This window comes from Magnolia sinica, chromosome 3 (assembly GCF_029962835.1).
Source record: "Magnolia sinica isolate HGM2019 chromosome 3, MsV1, whole genome shotgun sequence".
NCBI lineage: Eukaryota > Viridiplantae > Streptophyta > Magnoliopsida > Magnoliales > Magnoliaceae > Magnolia > Magnolia sinica.
This window is the reverse complement of record NC_080575.1, coordinates 85,246,739-85,265,656: the sequence shown is the minus strand read 5'-3', so window position 1 is coordinate 85,265,656 and position 18,918 is coordinate 85,246,739.

The following is an 18,918-nucleotide window of genomic DNA, read 5'->3' as shown; positions in this document are numbered from 1 at the left end:
AAAACACCAACCCGATAAAACTTGGATCGGGATTGGGTTGAGGTCTTGGGTTGCCCGACCCAACCCAACCCAAACCCGAACAATATATGGAAGTTACTTATAAATTATAATTGAGTGTGGATTGTTTGTGTTGAAGGCATGGAAAATTTCAGTGCAGTTGGGTCTCATTGGTCAACGCCATTTGCGATGACTCAAGCTACCAAGATATGCTGGATTTCTCTCTCCCAAATAGATGTAACACAACTTTTAAAGGAGTAGTCCAATATTTTAGCTTGTTTGTTTAGAAAAAATAAATTTTTTTAACAGTAAATAACTACACATATTATTAATAAAATCATATGTACAAATGTATTGAAACATAATAGATTAATGTAATAATAAAAATATATATTAGCATGTATCCACCCGACCGAGCCCACTTGGGTTGGGCTGGGGTTGAGAATTCCCCGCCCCAGGTTGGGTTGGGTTGGGTTGGGTTAAGGTTGAGGTATGGAAACCTTGGGTTGGGCTAGGGTTGAGCACCAACCCGACCCAACCCAACCCAACCCAACCCAACCAACTTTCAGCCCTATTTGTAAGGTCAAGGGAAAGCACAAATGTCAAATTGATTCAATACTTTGTAGCTCCATATAAATTTTCAATGGTAGACATTCAATCTCCGCTGCTTCCTGTGGTGTAGTTAACTTGAGAATCAGATCCTCTTCAGTTTTGAGCTATGCTCTTGAATGATCTCACAAAATGGATGGACAGTGTGGATATAACACATATAATAGGGCCCACAAACTTGGTGACGTCAACACACCACTGTAGCCAGGTAATCCGTTTCCCCATCATGTGGGCCAAACGTATACAGATGGCATTTTTCGCATGATTGTCTGTGATGATTAGTGTGGCCCACCTATTAAGTAGATCGAATTGATTTTTTTTCCCAAAGAGATCTTCGAGGAGGTACCAAGTTTTTGGTGCGGTCTAGGTGTTACCCGGGTAACAACTTAGTGGGTGTTACCCTAGGGCCCACCCTGCTGATATGTTGTATATCGACTCCGTCCATCCATTTTTCAGCCCATTTAAAGACATGGACCCAAAAATTAAGTATATCCAAATCTCAGGTGAACCAAACCATAAGAAACAGTGATGACTGAACACTCACCATTAAAAACTTCCAAAGGCTCTCTTTAAGCAGATTGATCACAACGTTTATTTGTCATCCAACCCCTTGATAAGGTTTGACAGAACTGGATGAGAGGAAAATACAAAGATTAGCTTGATACAAAACTTTTGTGGCCTACAACAAGCTTTTAATGGTTATTCATTACTTTTTCCACTAGTGTGGTCCACCATAGATTTGGATCTGCTGCCCTAACTGTGGAGATACCGTGGGGCCCACCTTGATGTATTTATTATGCATCCACACCGTCCATATATTTTTCCATATCATTTTATGACATTATGCAAAAAACGAACCAGATCCAATTATCAGGTTGACCATATTATAGGAAACAATGTTAATTAACCATTAATGGACCAAAAAAGCTTTGGATCAAGTTGGTATTTGTTTTTTCCCTTCATCCAGGCTGATGTGACCTTATCAACTGATTGGATGGTAAATAAACACTACGGAAACAGTAGGTGGGCACTAAGAAGTTTTTAATAGTAGGATGGCCTATCACCACTGTTTCTTATGGTATGGTCCACCTGATAATTGGGTGGTGACCCCAAGGGAGTGGATTGCATGCACACCACCGCCCTCTTTGTCATATTGATTTTATGCGTTATGTGGGGCCACTTTGATGTATGTATAATATTCCCCTTGTTCATTCATTTGGAGAGATCGTTTTAAGGCATGACCCTATAAATGAGATAGATCCACAGCTCAAGTGTATCACACCACATAAAGCAGTGCGGACGCACGTTGCCCACCATTGAAACCATCTTAGGGTCCACCTTGATGTTTATTTGCTATGGAAGCTTCCTAGGGTCCAATATAATGTTTATTTGCTACCGAACCTGTTCATAAGATCTATATGTTAGATGGATCCAGTACTTCAGTAATATTTCAATGGTAGGCTTTTAAACCCTTGTGTTTTGGATCACGCCCTCAGTGATCTCTCCAAATGGGTGGATGGTGTGGCTATAACACATAAGATGATGGTAGGGCCACATAACTTGGTGACGTCAACCACAAAGGTTGGTGGTGTGCGGCACACCATGCAATCAGTTCCCCAGTTAGGTGGTCTTGGGCTATGGGCTGCACATGTTGTATTAATACTGCTCATTTACTTTGCCAGCTCATTTCAAGGCATGAGCTCAAAAATGAAGCACATTAAAAAGTTTAAGTGGACCACACCATAGGAAATAAGGGTGATTGAATGCCCACCATTAAAAATTCCTCAAGGACACAAAAGTTTTAGATCTAGCTGATATTTATGTTTTCCCTTCATCTAGGTCTGGTTCAATTGCAAATAAATATTAGGTTTGCTCCTAGGAAGGATTGAATGGTAGGTGTCATTATCACACTGTTTAATGTGGTGTGGTCCACTTGAGCTTTAGATCTATTTCATTTTTGGGCTCATGCCTAAAACGAGTTGCAAAATAGATGAACAATGTGGATGTAAAACACCTACATCATGGTGGGCCCCATGGCACCAGCACTACCTAGCTGGGTCCTATTGGGGTCACCACCCAATCCACTTCCATCTGGCCACCTGGTACGTGGTGATCTAACTTTATGGGGCTCACTGTAATGTATGCATCTTATCCATGCAGTCCATCCTTTTGCCATATCATTTTAGGGTCTATACCCTAAAATGAGGCAAATTCAAAGCTCAAATGGACCACACTAGGTAACAGTGGGAATAAAAACATCCACCGTTGAAACATTTTTAGGGCCCAACATGCTGTTTATTTTCCATCCAACATGTTCTCGAGGTCATGCGACATGCAGCCCAGATGAAGGTATCTGGTTGATCTAAATTTTATAGACCCTTAAGAAGTTTTCAATGATATCGCTTTAATCCTTGCTATTTTCTAAGATGCAGTCTATTTAAGCTTTACATTTGCCTCATTTTTGCTCTCATGCCTTAAAAGTAATTTGGCAAAATGAATGGATGGCACGGATAAAATACATTCATGACAGGAGGGTCTGTAAAAATGGGTAAGAGGTCTCTAGGCAATTAGTCAATTGTGTTTGTTTGAAAGTTATTCAGTGCCCGCCTCACCCAAGATGGTGCGGCCTTTACCCTGGTGCTACCATGGGGTTCACCTTGATGTTTGTATTATGTATCCATGTTATCCAGGTCTGTAGAAATGGGTAAGAGGTCTCTAGGCAATTAGTCAATTGTGTCTGTTTGAAAGTTATTCAGTGCCCGCCTCACCCAAGATGGTGCGGCCTTTACCCTAGTGCTACCATGGGGTTCACCTTGATGTATGTATTATGTATCCATGTTATCCATCTGTTCTAGATCATTTTAAGGCATTATCCAAAAAATGAAGCAGATACAATTATCAGGTGTATCATACCATAAGAAACAATGGTGATTAACCATCCTATAATTAAAAACTTCTTAGGGCATATCTTAATGTTTCCATAGTGTTTATTTACCATCCAATCTGTTGATAAGGTCATGTAAGCTTTGATGAAGGGAAAAAAACAAATATAAGCTTGATCTAAAACTTTCGTGGCCCATTAATGGTCAATCACCACTGTTTCTTATGGTATGGTCCACCTGATGATTGGATCTGCTTCACTTTTAGAATAATACTCTAAAATGATCTTTAAAAAATGGATGAATGGCATGGATACGTTATACATCAAGGTGAGACCCACAGTAAGGGCTACACTTTCTTGGGCGAGGCCTGGGTCTCACCTAATTAATTCGCTCTCTTAGTCCTTACTCATGCTTAAGGTGGTAAACTCACAAGAGTTTCAACGCGAGATCATGAGTTTAAGTACCCGTTGGGTTGAAATCCAACCGTCTGTGAGTGCGTATGTAAAAATAAAATAAAAATCCACTTTCTTGCTCAACTACGCCATCTGTAACTGCCAATACTTACCCATAAATAATCCTAAATGACAAGCGCTCAGTGGGGCCTCCACGATTGATATGGTGACATGGATTGCGTCCTGTCCTTAACCCTTTCTTGGACCGACTGAGTTGAGGGACTTAATCGGAGCAAGCGCTCAGTGGAGCCACCATGATTTATGGGTTTATCCACGTCATCTATACATTTTAGCATATCATTTAAGGTATGAGCAAAAAAATGAAGCCGATCCATTTTGGCAGATCATTTAAAGTATGAGCTAAAAGAATGAAGCAAATCCAAGGATAAAGCACCTTTGGGATTGAACTCCCATCATCAAATACTTCTTGGGAGCCACACAAGTGTTGGTGAAGCTGATATTTGTGTTTTCTTTTCATCCAAGTCCATGTGACCTTATGATCTGGTTGGATGGCAAATAAACATCGTGTATGGCCAGAAGAAGGTTTCACTAATGGGTATATCAACGTTGTTTCCTGTCATGTAATACACTTGAGCCTTCATCCGCCTATTTTTGGTCCCATGCATTAAAATGATCTAAGAAAGAGGATGGACGGCATGAATGAAACTTATATATATATATATATATATATATATATATATAGTCCTCATGGGAACTTCTCATGAGGTCGAGCTTTGTGGGCCCCACCGTGATGTATGTTGAACATTAACACTATACATTTGATGGGTCCCTTTTAGTTCACCGATTTCCCAAAAATCAGTTGTACACGGAACTCCGGTGGGGCATACCATCTAAAATCATGTGAAGACATGCCTAAAACAAATAAAAGCACTTGGTGAGGCCGACCTGAGTTTTGGATGCAGCTGAAAATTGGTCTAACACCTCATCCAAGTAGGACACACATAATGGATGGTCTAGATTTGTGAACCACATCTCAGTGGGCCCAATAAATGATTATGAATGCTTTAATGGAGGATGACCCCTCTCAACTTTTGTATGTGGTGTGGCCCAACCAAGTCATGGATTGACTTGATTTTTAAGTCCATGGCGCACCATGAAATGGTGCATCTTATTGATGGGGTAGAAGTTCGACACACATCATGGTGGGGCCCACACAGCTCAACCTCATGGGAATATATATATATATATATATATATATATATATATATATATATATATATATATATATATATATATATATATATATATATATATATATCAGTGGGACCCATGCCTAGAAATTCACTCCATTTATCCATTTTACGATATCATTTCAGGACATAAAATTAAAAATAATAATAATAATAATAAATGAGGCAGATCAAACTTGAATGTCCCAGGTGAGAGGAAATGGTGGGGATTCAGTGACCATCGTTGAAACATTTATGCAGCCACAAAAGCTCCTTATCAAGCTAAAATTTTCCATGATTTCACTTCATCCAGTGGGAATAACCTTATAGCCCGTTTGGATGGCATATAAACATCAAGTGGATCCAAGAAGGATTTAATGGCAGGAAACTTTTTCCCCAGTCTTCCCTCTCAAATGGCGCACTTGAATTTTAGATCCGCCTCATTTTTTGTCTCATGCCCTAAAATGATCTCGTAAAACGGATGGACGGGTGGATTTCACCCAAACATTACGTTGGGTCCCACCTACCATCCCATCGCAGGCACTTCCTGCGAACCCGCGACGGACGGTGCAGTGGCAGGAAGCAATCCGCGTCCCTTGATTATGGAGTCCACTGTTTCCAAGCTACTGTCCAAAAATCAAGTCGGTTTTCAATCCTGACCACTTGTTCATAAAAAAACACCTTCGTGAAAAGGAAAACGAGGGAAAAAGGAGCATTGGATTATTTTTATTTTTTTCATTTTAAGCCGTCCAATAAATGCCCATTGGAGTTAACTATGTTAGGTGCAACAAAAAATATATCGGGCCCAATGCTCCGAACTATAACTATGCACGTGTATCACGTGTACTGTTGCATCTTTTGGGCAATACCACATTGTACCGTAAGTATTCCATATTCGCAAGGATGATGAGGAGGTTCAGGTGGAGCTCCCGGTTAGTTTATCAAAGCCATTGATCTGTTGACTCCCATCATGGATGGACCACGCCCGTCAAATCTCGCAAAGAGAAAGATCCTAGCCATTGAATCTTATTTCCTTCCTCTATTGAACATGGCTTGTTGGTGGATGTCTTCTTAACCATGCATCTGCACTCCAGCAATGGAAATGCTGAAGCTAACCAATTAAATACATTTTCTTGGCATATTCCCTCCATGATGGGGCCGTTGAATCAATGGTTCGGATGAACCAACTCATGCCCAATGTGTGAATACTCGGTGCACAACATGAAAACTCAGCTGACTTTAATGTCTGCAACGAGTAAGGTTGTCGAGGAAAGCAATTTTAAAATAATAATAATAATAATAATTTTGAGAAATGTTCTTCAACCACCATGTTATGTGGATTAAAGGCATGACATTTGGGTGCCGCGACGGTGTAGAATCGGTCTTTGATTGACCATTAACTAAATTAATTTTGGATAATAATCTTATTTATCTAATAATGGACCTTTTCTCACCGAATAAGAGCCATTTGTGACAACAAGCCTAGCTAGAGGTTTTGTAATGATTCAGTCAACATTTTGCTTTTTCTGTATACCACGGGCATATTTGATTGGAGGTAATCGGTGGTAATGCATGGTAATAGTATAAAGATGGTTTTTGCCGTTTATGTGAAAGAGAAAAGAATCCTGCCTTGAAAGCCCAGCAAATTTAAACTTCTTTTTAAAGTGAAACTCTGTGGGCCCCACCATAATGTACATGTTCTATCCACATTGTTCATTCATTTTCTGCATGAGCTCAAAAATGATGTAGATACAGTGATCAAGTGAAGCACACTCCAAAAGATGGTAGGTTTAATGATGGACATCAATATTCTCATTGTGGGCCACTTGAGCTATGGAGCTGTATCATTTTTGGGCTCATGCCTTAAAATTATTGTTTATTTATTACATATAATTACAATCAATGAAATACGCCCTAAGCCACTTGAATATAAGTGGTGAGTATGTGTAGAAAACTTTTAGAAAACTCACGAAATGTCTTGTGCTAGATTTATGTGGAATTATTTACTACTTTGGTATCATTATGACTTAGATTAGAACTTCTATATTTCTCTTAGGTCTTTTGTGAACGTTGGTGCATGCTCCCTCCCTGTTGGTTTGTTTGTTTTTTTTTTTTTTTTTTTTTTTTTTTTGTTTTCCTAGACAGTGGTGTTGGGTGTGAAGCTGATTCAAGAAATTGTGTGATTGACTTGGAGCCGACATTAGCCAATGAAACTCAAATGTACAGTTGGCTACACACTATAAAATTGCTATGAATTGGGGATTCAAAGAACTCCCAACTTGAGTGATTTCTGCAGTTGGTTTATAACTGAAGATTTCAGGTCAGGGTTAGGAACTCAGTAACAAAGAAGAAAAGCGTTGGCCATTCTTCTCCATCCGCATAATTGGGCGGTTTCTGTTTTATGGGATTTTCAAAATTCTAAGAATTTATTAAGTTCTAAAGTATTATTGCAATGAAGGTTGGGACTACTAAGATGGAATGCTCAACATCAGCCCGAACCTAAAAATAAGTAAATTTATGGCAACCACAACTATGGAAACAAAGCATTAAATGTCGATTTTGATCACATTTAAATTAAGCAAGAAACAAAAATGTTGCCAAAAAGTAAATACGACTTTGTACTTTGAGATGTGAGAAGAAAATAGGGGATTCAACACTCTTTCGATGAAAGAGATGATCGGATATCCCTTATTCCGACCCAACTCGTCGAATATGAGTCGACAAAAACGTCTCTCTCTGGCTCTATCCCCTTTTATTATTTAAAAAACCAACACCTCCTCTATTAAAGATAACCTCCACACTATCCCTGCCTTCTAAAGGCCACCCTTCTATAAGTGGGAATGATCTATAGGCAAAGTAGATGTCCGTGGCTAATTCTGAATGAATCTTAAGAACCCTCTCGGCTGTTGTGTGCTCAGTGTAGTTGACTTTAGGGATAAGCAAGAATTAGATTCCCGTGTCGTGTCAAGCTCGCTTTTAAAGGTGCATTTGTGACATAATAACCTAGGGTGCCACGTGTTAAGCCATGATTGGTGGATGGTGGCCAATGGGAATTGGATTCATACCGACACCATTACCTTTGATTTTCCATCACACTTGACTCTAAAAGTTGTGAGGGTATTTCTTGGATGACTTGAATTGAGTTTCTGAGTGTCCTCCTAAGTTAACCATATGTCTTAATCTAAAGCTGGACTCAGTCCCTATCCTATGAAGTAGTTTCTCTCATTTCAACTAGGATGTCTGCATCTGTAGAAGTGGCGGACCTCCCTCATTGTAAGCTTTATTCTATCTAATGCATTACAAGTTTGTCTTTATTCTCTCTTATATTCCCTTATAAATCTCTTACATTCTCAGTAAGTTCTTAGTACTGCAAGTGATGGGAAAGCTGACATAGAATCTATACAACTAGTTACTTGAGAAAATTACCACTGTAGACCTACCTTCTATCCAGCATCTTTTATGAAGGATCCAAAACTTACCTTCCCAACTTAGACCTTGCATGTATGCAGGGGTATTTTCATCCTCAAATGCTCTATCCGTACATGCAAGGTCTAGGTTGAGAAGGTAAGTTTTGGATCCTTCATAAAAGACGCCGGATAAAAGGTGGGGTCTACAATGATAATTTTCTCTTACTGGAACCATCAAGGCCTAGTCTGTTTCAACTTGGCCCACTAACACCCACTTGACTAGCTCTAGTTGACCCTAACTTCGAGTGATAGTCCGTATACTAGGTGTATAAGCCTCGGGCATTGACTCATCTTTTGTCTTGGGTCATCATACCTAGCCTAGATAATTAACTCATTACGAGTTGATTAGACTCCTTCCCCACCCGACTTGTGGTCCTTGACAGAAGCCCTTATTAGTACCTAGAAATCCACATGCGATGTAATAGGATTACCATGGCTGCGTTGCGGAAGCTATGTGGGGCTACGAAACGAAAGCTATGTTCTAGAAGGAGGGGTGATTAGGACCAAATAAAAATTAGGACTTTTAGTCACAATTACATACTTAAACTAATATGCAAATTAAACTAAGTACGGCAATTAGCTCTAAAGTTTTCAAGACATTAGAGGGTCCAATCACATAAACTACAAGAAATGTGGCAATTAAACAACTAGTCTATAAACATGATAGTGTGCATGTGTGCTGGAGGATGTGCTAACTAACAATTCCTAGAATTCATCTAATCATGTATATATAAAATTAAAAATTTACCACATAAGTATAATTAAACAAGTGCTCAAATACAATCTGAAATACAAGCATGTATAGTTGTTTGGTTTCCATGTTCCACTCTTAGCGAATACACTCAAGCCATTAGTATACCAGATTTCACTAACGGAAGTTTTAAATCAAGTTCACCTCTAACATTTACAATCCTACACAAGAATCGACTTCCACTAGAGACTTTTTATGGTTTTTGTTCACAACCCCAAGTGTAGGGTCGCGATGTAGTAATAATCTTAGTAAGACCGATATCAAATCCATAGGAACTGAAACTTGTACATTTCTGAAATTAATTAGAAATAGAACTAGAAGAAGATGTGAAACTAATTCTAAAATATTTAAGAGAGTAATTGTGAATTAAGTAATTAAAACTAAGAATTTAAAAGTGGGAACTAGGGTTCCAAGGATCCACTTGGAGTGATCAGGGAGCCATCTTGCTTGATTCAAGTAACACAATTAGAATTATAATCTTATCCTATCCAATTGAAAAATATATCAATAAAACCAAATCTGAACTTTCACTGACTTAATTCTCAATGAAGGAATACTATCATAATTGACAAAAATTCCATCACCAAACCATGCCCAGGAGACAATGACAAATAACAGGATTTATGAATTCCATAATCTCAAATCAGGAAAATAAGATACTCAAAGCTATTGCAGATCTACTGTAATTTAAATTATAATAAACCCATCATCTAAACATGTCCAAGGGGCAATGATGAAAAATAGGGCTTCCTATCTTCACAATCAAAATAATAGAAAGGAAATACTTAAAGCCATTGCAAATCTATTGTAATTTCAGTCACAACAAACCATTAAAAACTAAAAGCATTCCTAATAATCAAACTAAAATCAACATCAATTCAGTCTAACATGAATCAAAACCGTATAATCATTCCCATCAAGCCACAAGTTTCACCTCTTAGCCTTAGCTAAGAGGTTTAGCCTAACATGATTAAGCTAATCTCCAAATATTCATAAAATAAAATAAAAACAAAAACTCTAATAAACTCTCTCTCTCTCTCTCTCTCTCTCTCTCTCTCTCTCTCTCTCTCTCTTCCAGACGTCCCAGGCTTGAATCCTCTCTCCACGCCCCTCTCCCTTCTTCATAGGAAATCCTAGTCGGTGGCTATGTATAGAGCTGGAGTCGGCTCAGCAAGTCGGTGGGAAAGTTCCAGATGCCGACTCTATTGCGCAGTAAAAACAGGACGCAATCCATCTGCGATAGACCCTCTCGCCAATCTTTTGGAAATCCCTCTATTTTCGAAGTACTTTTCATCAGTTTTAAAGGTTGTCTTCGTGGGAGGGCCATGGCATCTGATGAACGGTTCAGATTCACACCGTTTCTTTGGTAGTGGGCCCCACCGAATCTCTCAACCAAATCGATTTGACTAGGTGCGCGCGGGAAGAGGAATGCGTAAACAGAACCTTGAAACTAATCCGGTTGTGGACCGATTTGTGTGTACATGACATGTTTCCTAGGTGTGAAACCAGCTAGGACAGGGTCGAATCTGTCCTCTGGACGTGATAGACAGTCCGGATCTTCCTATCCGATCATAGGGGTGGACCACCATAACTCGCAACGGAAGCTGCGTGCGTGGCGGAATTTGAACAGCGTGCCTTACACTGTTGGAGTTGGTGGGGTCCACATACTTCGGTATCTTAGAAATCCACTCCGTCCATTAGTTTCTACTCAGAAAACCATTTTGAGATGGTCAGTTTTGGATTGCTTTTGATGCGGTCCACTTGATTGATCTTGCAGCAACGATTCTGCCGTTCAGCACATTTGCAATCTGTTTCTGGCATGTTTCAAACCAAGAACAACCAGATCTTAGTCAAGATCCTCGTCTGATTCGAATGGACGGTTCGGATCGGACTGATAGTCAGGGATTGGTGGCCCATCAAGATCATCCTCACTCCCTGTTTTAAATTTTTGCAGCAGGGAGAAGGATTTCTAAATCCTTTTCAAATTCATTGGTCAACAATATGTCGACCGGTTTGGCTGGTTCAATGCACAGTCCATTCACGTGTGCTGCATGCGCACACGACCTAAGGTGGGGTCCTCTGTAATGTTCATGAGACATCCATTCCATCCATTCGCTTTGACACCTATTTTGAAAGGATGAGACCAAATTTGAAGCATATCCAGATATCAAGAGGGCCCCAAATCAGAGATTTATGGGCTGATCTGTCCTTTGGGCACTTTCACAAGGATCCAATGGCTGAAATTCTACATGTACGGTTAATTTATGGTCCTTAGGCCATATATCAAGTTTCGAACCGAACGAATGGTGAGAACCCTGTGATCTTGCATTCTGGATGAATTTCAGGCTTCTTCAGTGTGAAATACTGGATTTTCTAGAATATCAGGTGTGTAAATTCTTCGATCTCGGTCCCCTAGAGTTTGTCCCTTGCCTTAGTGATTTATGAGCGTTAAATCCATGCTTTTAGTACCCTTTTTCAATCCAGGCTCCTAAATACACCTTACAGCACAAACACAATTAAAATAGGGCATTAAACAGTATCATGTTCGTAAAAGCAGGTAATAACTGGGGTCTAATATGCAATATTTGACCCTCAACAATGGGTATGGTGGGACCGAAGATTGCTGAAATTGTGTAGTTTTTTCAGCAACACGAGACCTCTAAAGCCAGTGTAAGGATTGTCAATTTAGGCTCCTGTGGATTAAGGGATGATCAATAAAGGGTTTTCCTATTGGGTTTAAGATCATTTAGAGGTTTAGGTTGTTTTGAGTTAAGGGTTAAGGTAACTAGGGCACCATGTTTACCTATTTTTTACTCCTTGATGCTCCACCTTCACTTGTGTCTTCGGTCTTCAGCTTCCAAGTACTCAACCGACTACATGACACAAGCACTCACATGATTGACAAATATGGTGCATAAATCAGTGCACTAATAGTACCAACTAAGGTTGGGGATTCATACCTCAGAACCTCTCCTCCCATCTATTTAAGGGATAACTTATTCCCCGAGTTGTCTGGTGTTCAATTTCCATAAAATGTCATATTCATATTCAATGTTATTCGATTCATGAAACATGATAGCTACATGACATATAAGTAACAAGATGCATACAATCCCACCATCCTTTAAAAAATCAATTATACTTACCCATATAGATAAATTAGTGTGAGTATACTCTCTTCTTCTTAATTTTTGGTATAGTTGTTGAACGTAGCTTCTTGGTTTGTCACTCATGTTTCTTAGCCACCTTTGGTCCTTAAATAATTACTAGATTTTGAATGTCCCACAATGTGCCTTTTTCTATCTAATGATCATTTTATTTTAGCCCATCATACTTGTATATCTATACATTTAGTGGAGTCTGTTAGTGCACTTATTAGTACACTTGTTTGTTAATCATGTACGTGTATCTATATGTTAGTATGTTAGTTGAGCCCTTGGAAGTTGAAGACTAAAGACACATGAAGACTTGGAGCATCAAGGATGTGAAGAACATGTATATTGCAGTGTCTTGGTGACCTTAACCTTGACCCAAAACAACCTTAACCTTTAGATGATCTTAACATTGATAGAAAAACCCTGTTTGATCATCGTATAGCCGTAAAAGTACATTTTTAACATGTGTAGATTGGCTATAGGGGTTCCAAGTTACTAGAAAAAAGATTGCACAAACCAACCAACTAGTATGTGAGTTCGATCGATCGAGCACTTCCTCGATCAATCTCAATCGATCAGGCTCAATCAATCTCAATCGATCGGGAATATTGCCAAAAATGTCCAACGAGTTCAAAGGATTATTTTGGCGGAGCTTGATCGATTATGACCCTCGGTTGATCAATTGAGGTTAGCCATTAGAGATCCATTGGAGTATTTTTTTTAATATAAATATTGAATTTGGATATTTGTAAAAGGAATGAATTTTAGTATTTTAGAGACCCTAATATATCTCCAACTCTACCATACCTCATAGGCTCTATCTCAATGAGATTCTTGTTCTCTTCTTAGTGATTCTTCACTCTAATGAGCATTCCAAGCTCCTCAAAAAAAATGATCTTAAGCGTTCTTTAGAATTTAGACATCAATCCTATGGGCAAATCCTATTGTCTATTAACTTTTAGAGTATCCATATAGGTGAATCTCTACTAGAAACCTACTCACATCATTAAGTATAGGAGATTCAAATCTCACTCCCATTACTTTAGTAGCCTCATTGGAGCATCAAATATAAGGTAACTGATTCAAGGAAGTGGAAGAAGACTGGCTTCAAAGAACAGGGGAGCACAAGGGGAGTTGATTGAAGCACGGGTGAGTATCGATCAAACAACCCAAAGAAGGCATTACAAAGGGGCATAATCCGACAAGTAAGTATTATTGTAGAGCCATACGCTATTTCCTTGTGTAGGATTGAGTGTAAGAATTTGTGACCCAAATTCAAATAGGTTCTTACGTAGGACCTAGGATCTTGTGTAGATCTGAATTCACCAGACACGGGTGTGTACGTGTTAATCTCCATGGGAGCCTCCAGTGGAAGTAAACATAGGTCGTTAGATTTAGACTGAAGTTGTTGATTAGCCAATGAAAACCAACTAAGTCTCTAATGAAGCCTCCAACGAGAGTGTATGTTTAAGTCCTTATGTAAGGTTGTAAAGGTTAGAGATGAACCTATTGAAAATTCCTAAGATAATGAATACCAGTACATTTAAGGAAAGTGCATTTGCTGAGAGTGGAGTAATAAAACTGAACCATTATACATGCTTGTGTTTGAGATTGTTATTTGAGCACATTTCTGACTATGTTTGTGGCTTAAGTTTTTGAATTATATGAATGCATAAGTAAATGAATGTTAGGTGTTAATAGTTAGCACTTCCCACACACAAGATCACTATCTTGTTTTATAGACTAGTTACTTAATGTTGCATCTATTGTAGTCTATGTGATTGGACCCACTTTGTGTAACATCTCAAACTTTTCAATACCCAAGTATTGAAAGTTCTCGAGTGTTACCATGAAATTTAATTTAGTATATATATGTGTATATCATCAATTTATCCTATCTTAACCTCACATATATTCTCTAACTTGAATTTGACCATTGGAAATAATCTTCATCCATAGATTAAGTCATCCGACAGTTTATTTTTAGGACGAGATCATCATATATCTAAGTATTCTCACTTGTTTATCATAATCAACCATTCAATCAACTATTCACTACTAGGTAAAGATATCTGACCGCCCACTTTGAGTTTGGAACACCCGATCATGGTAAACTAACTACCTAATCTCTACATCTGCTCGTACATATATCGAATTGAGATGTTGATCTGTTCATCTTATTCATCACCTATGAATATGCTTAACCCACCATCAGGACTACAATTTCAGGAACTTACACATGTGAACAAGTCACTTAAATCTAACGGTATACATGTTCTACCTTTTGATCACTCTAGAAACCTACTTGTGTTCATCTGTTTTCAAAAGCGACCGTACAACCACTTACATACATGATCAGAGTACTAACCATCAAGTTTTCCTATTTTTAACATGTCATCTGACTGTCAATTATATTTGGATATGCCAAATGGGCCGCCTAAATATCAGAATGAACTAGTCAATTCGAAGATTGTAAGGTATATGCCACAACTACCAACTGACTTCTCTATTAGATATATGAAAGCGTTGATTTAGACCTCGAGGGTATAGCCCATTAAAAAGGCATATTGGTTATTTATAAGCAATCAAGGCCCAAAATAGGATGATGGAAAGAGAATGAAAAATAAAGAATGCCTATCAAATTTTAATGCATTTAGATGGTGTAGTCTAACGTTACGAACGATGGAAGTTGGAGAAATAAAAGATGACAAAATCGTAAATACTTAATGTCATTAACCTATATCCTTGAATTTTAGATCACATAATTCTCATAACCCGTTTCACGTGAAATTTTATACCTTACCTATTTGTCATGAATTAACCATACACGTCGAATTTTAGTCCTTATATCGTTATAAAAGTAGCCGAATTAACAAATCAGCCCCTTAACCGTTGATTTTAGTGTTCATCGAGTGAGGAAAGCTCATGAGTAGTTGTAGTAGGATATTTTTCTCCATATGAACAAATTAGATTGCCATCATATGGACCCAGTATAAAATATGAGGACCCTACCTTGGTATGCTTTTCTTAGGCGTGAAGTAAGCCGTTTTAGGCTTACTAACTCTTCCTAAATCTAAAGCTTCCGATTGACACACATTACACCGCTAATCGAAACTTAAATTTGGACCATACTTTGGCTTCATATGAGTACTATATTATACAAAATTTAGACCTCAATCTATGATCCTACACCATTGAATGATGACTGCCTTGACTCTGATTCCTTCTTTTTAGTGTAAAAGGTCAAATTTAGGCCTCTTCCACCATTGATCAACCACCAACTATTGTCCAATTGTTTGCCTATCATGACTACACATTTCTCTCAAAAATTGAGCCATGATCATTAAGTATGGACCGTTAATGGAGATCAAGTTTGTTTTGGCACCCGTTAGGAGAATTTTCAAAATAGGTCAATCTAAACCAAGAAATTCATATACCCCGACTTTATTCGATGACCCCGACACACTGGATGAATTAAATTTAAAGAAAGATTGCCTGAAAATGTCAAATTAGAGAAACTCAATCCAAATGGGGTGTGAAACACACCCCCTCTCACACGCCCACTCCTTTATAAAAGGGGTGTGCATCCCTTGTACACTCACACACCACCTCCCAACATCAGAGGAGAGAGGGAGAGAGAGAGAGGAGAGAAAAGATAAAGAGAAGCCTAGACGCTCATCATCCTCTTCATTCTCCACACGTGTGGTATTTCCCTCTTGCTCAAGCAATGACATAATTCATGTAGAAGGTTTCCTACATCGAGATCTACCAAGAGTTTAGATCTAAGGATAAGGTGAGGGATTCATTTAAACTTACACTAATTTGAGTTGATATGATTTATCTTATTTTTTGCATACTTTCATATTACTGTGAATTTTCATGTAATTAATTGATGAATCGTTATAAATTATTTATCATTTTGAGAATTATGGTTAAGGTATGATTTTAATTATGCATGATTTTTATGAATTCATGTAGGGTGATGGATACAAGCCTTTCCATTTGTCAATTTTGAGAGCGACGCATGTTTTCACTCTATATTCAGTTAGCTTTTGCTCCTTCCCTTATTCTTGTTGAGTTAGCCTATTTGTCACTCTTCTCTTTTATTGAAATAGCTTAATACTACTTTTCTTCTTTATTAGGTTAGTCTTGTACTACCTTCCTTTTTGGCTTGGACATGTGTCTTGAAATTCTAAAAGTCTCATGTTTCGATTTATTTCCTCATTGATACAAGTTATGTGTTAGAGGTCTTACATCTAATGATTCATATATTTTATCGTGGACATAATGCGCTCTGGGTAGTGACCCGCTTAGTCAACAAATAATTCCATGAATTTTGGGTGGTGGTGCACAAATTGATGTAAGGAAACCGTCATGCATGTTACATCACTACCGGGATTAGATGTCGCAAATAGTCGCTCCATGAACAAATCGTGTTACGTAATTCATCTAATCCATGTGTTGTGTCATTTTGAGATGATCACATAAATTCACGGTAGTGTTAGACATGTCGACGAATCTCCGTAGTGTGAGAATGTGGAAAAAGGCAGCTTTTCTATTAATTATATTTCACATTGTGATGATCACTACGTATGATGGACCGCATAAACTTTGTTAGGCATATGTGTGTGTGTATGTGTGTGTGTATATATATATATTGGTTGCGCATACTAATACCACTCATAGTGGTGGAGTACGAGACGTATCAGAACCCTCACATTATTCTTATGAATCTTTTGAATTATTATTAATCTTAAAGGATAATCATCATTATGAGTAAGGCATTGACCCTCTCCAATCATACAGATGATGCAGGTGATGTATAAATTGAAGATATGGATGATGATCTTCCTATGGAAGATTATTCTGAATAAAGAAAGAGATAGCTTTATGTTTAGTTTTATTTATCTTTCGCTGCACACTTTGAATAATATAATAAGCTTCCATTTGAGAAGACATTAGACAATTAGCTAAATTTTATGTCTTGATGAAATAATATGCACTGATGATTTTGTTATTGTGAATGTGTACCTTTGTGAAAGTAACTGAATGTGATCTAAATGAAAAATAATAATAATAATAATGTGCGATTTTAAAGCATCCGATTATTACTTTATTAACACTCGAAATTCTCGGGCACGAGTATGTACTCGGGCTACGAAAACTCAAGATGGTACACTTTGGCTTGGAAGTCTTAGTGTTAATTTGTCTTCTTCGTAATAATTGGTAAATTTTTTCAGTGGGCAATTTTATTTTTAATTGTAGAATTTCAATTAGTTATATTCACTACCCTAAAGGACGTAACCATAATTTTAAGCTCCAACCAAGCTTTCACATGTGCCGTGGTAAACTATCCCACCATGCAATTTCATTTGGTATCAGAGTAGGTAGCTCTTAAAAGGCATAACTACTTAAAGTTGATCCAAATGGGCTTTAGGATCATGTCTAACAATAGAGGAAGTTGTGCAATGAAAGATTCATCTTTCAAAAAATCGAAAGAAACTCGTTATCCCACTATTGATATACACTAACAATAACAAAAATAATATACAAAAAACTTACCTTTAGCCACCATCATAGTCGGAGAATATTAAAATAATAATAATAATAATAATAATACCAGAACTTCGTCGAAACTTGGTTGGAGTTACGTTTTGAGATTTTGGCTAGAAATTTATAAAAAAAAAAAAAAAAAAAAAACTCTCTTCTTTTCACCCAAAACTTTGTTGTCAAATGCCTTTAATCTGGGCTCAACCGGTCGAGTCAGCCGCTCAAGCAGTCGAGCACTGCTCGACTCAAAGTCCAGCGTGCTATTATTTTTGGTGTCCGGGTTGCTCGACCCGTCGAGGGGATGGCTCGACCAGTCGAGGGGGTCCCTCGACCAATATAGGTTACGCAAATCCTGCGCGGACTGCATAAATTTAAGGTGGTTTCAGGACTTTTCTAAACTAGGTGCGTAAGTGGAGTTTCTTAAACTATAAATAGGGGTCCCTCGGGCTATTCTAAGGTATTCTAAAGCTTTCTAAAAGTTTTTCCAAGGGTTCCTAAAGGGTTCTAGGGTTATCAAAGGGTGTAGCAAGGGTGAGATTCAAGGTTGTTCGAATCGGGTAAGTCCTCTCTCTTGTAATTTCTATTTCATAGTGGATTTCTGTCGCTTTTGGCCATGGTTTTTTCTTATAAGGGTTTTCCACGTTAAAACTGTGTTCTCATGTGATTATTTGATGTTATTGGATTGTTATCCTAAATCTAGATCCGTGTGATTCCGCAATACAAATCCCCAACAAACTTTGCCTGAGTTTGTCATTGTCGTCGAGGAGTCGGATGTTGAACAGTACAACTACCAACTGTCGAAGATACTTGGTGTGGTCCCCTTCTCTAAAAAACAAATAAGAGAGAGAGAAGAAAATGTGAAATG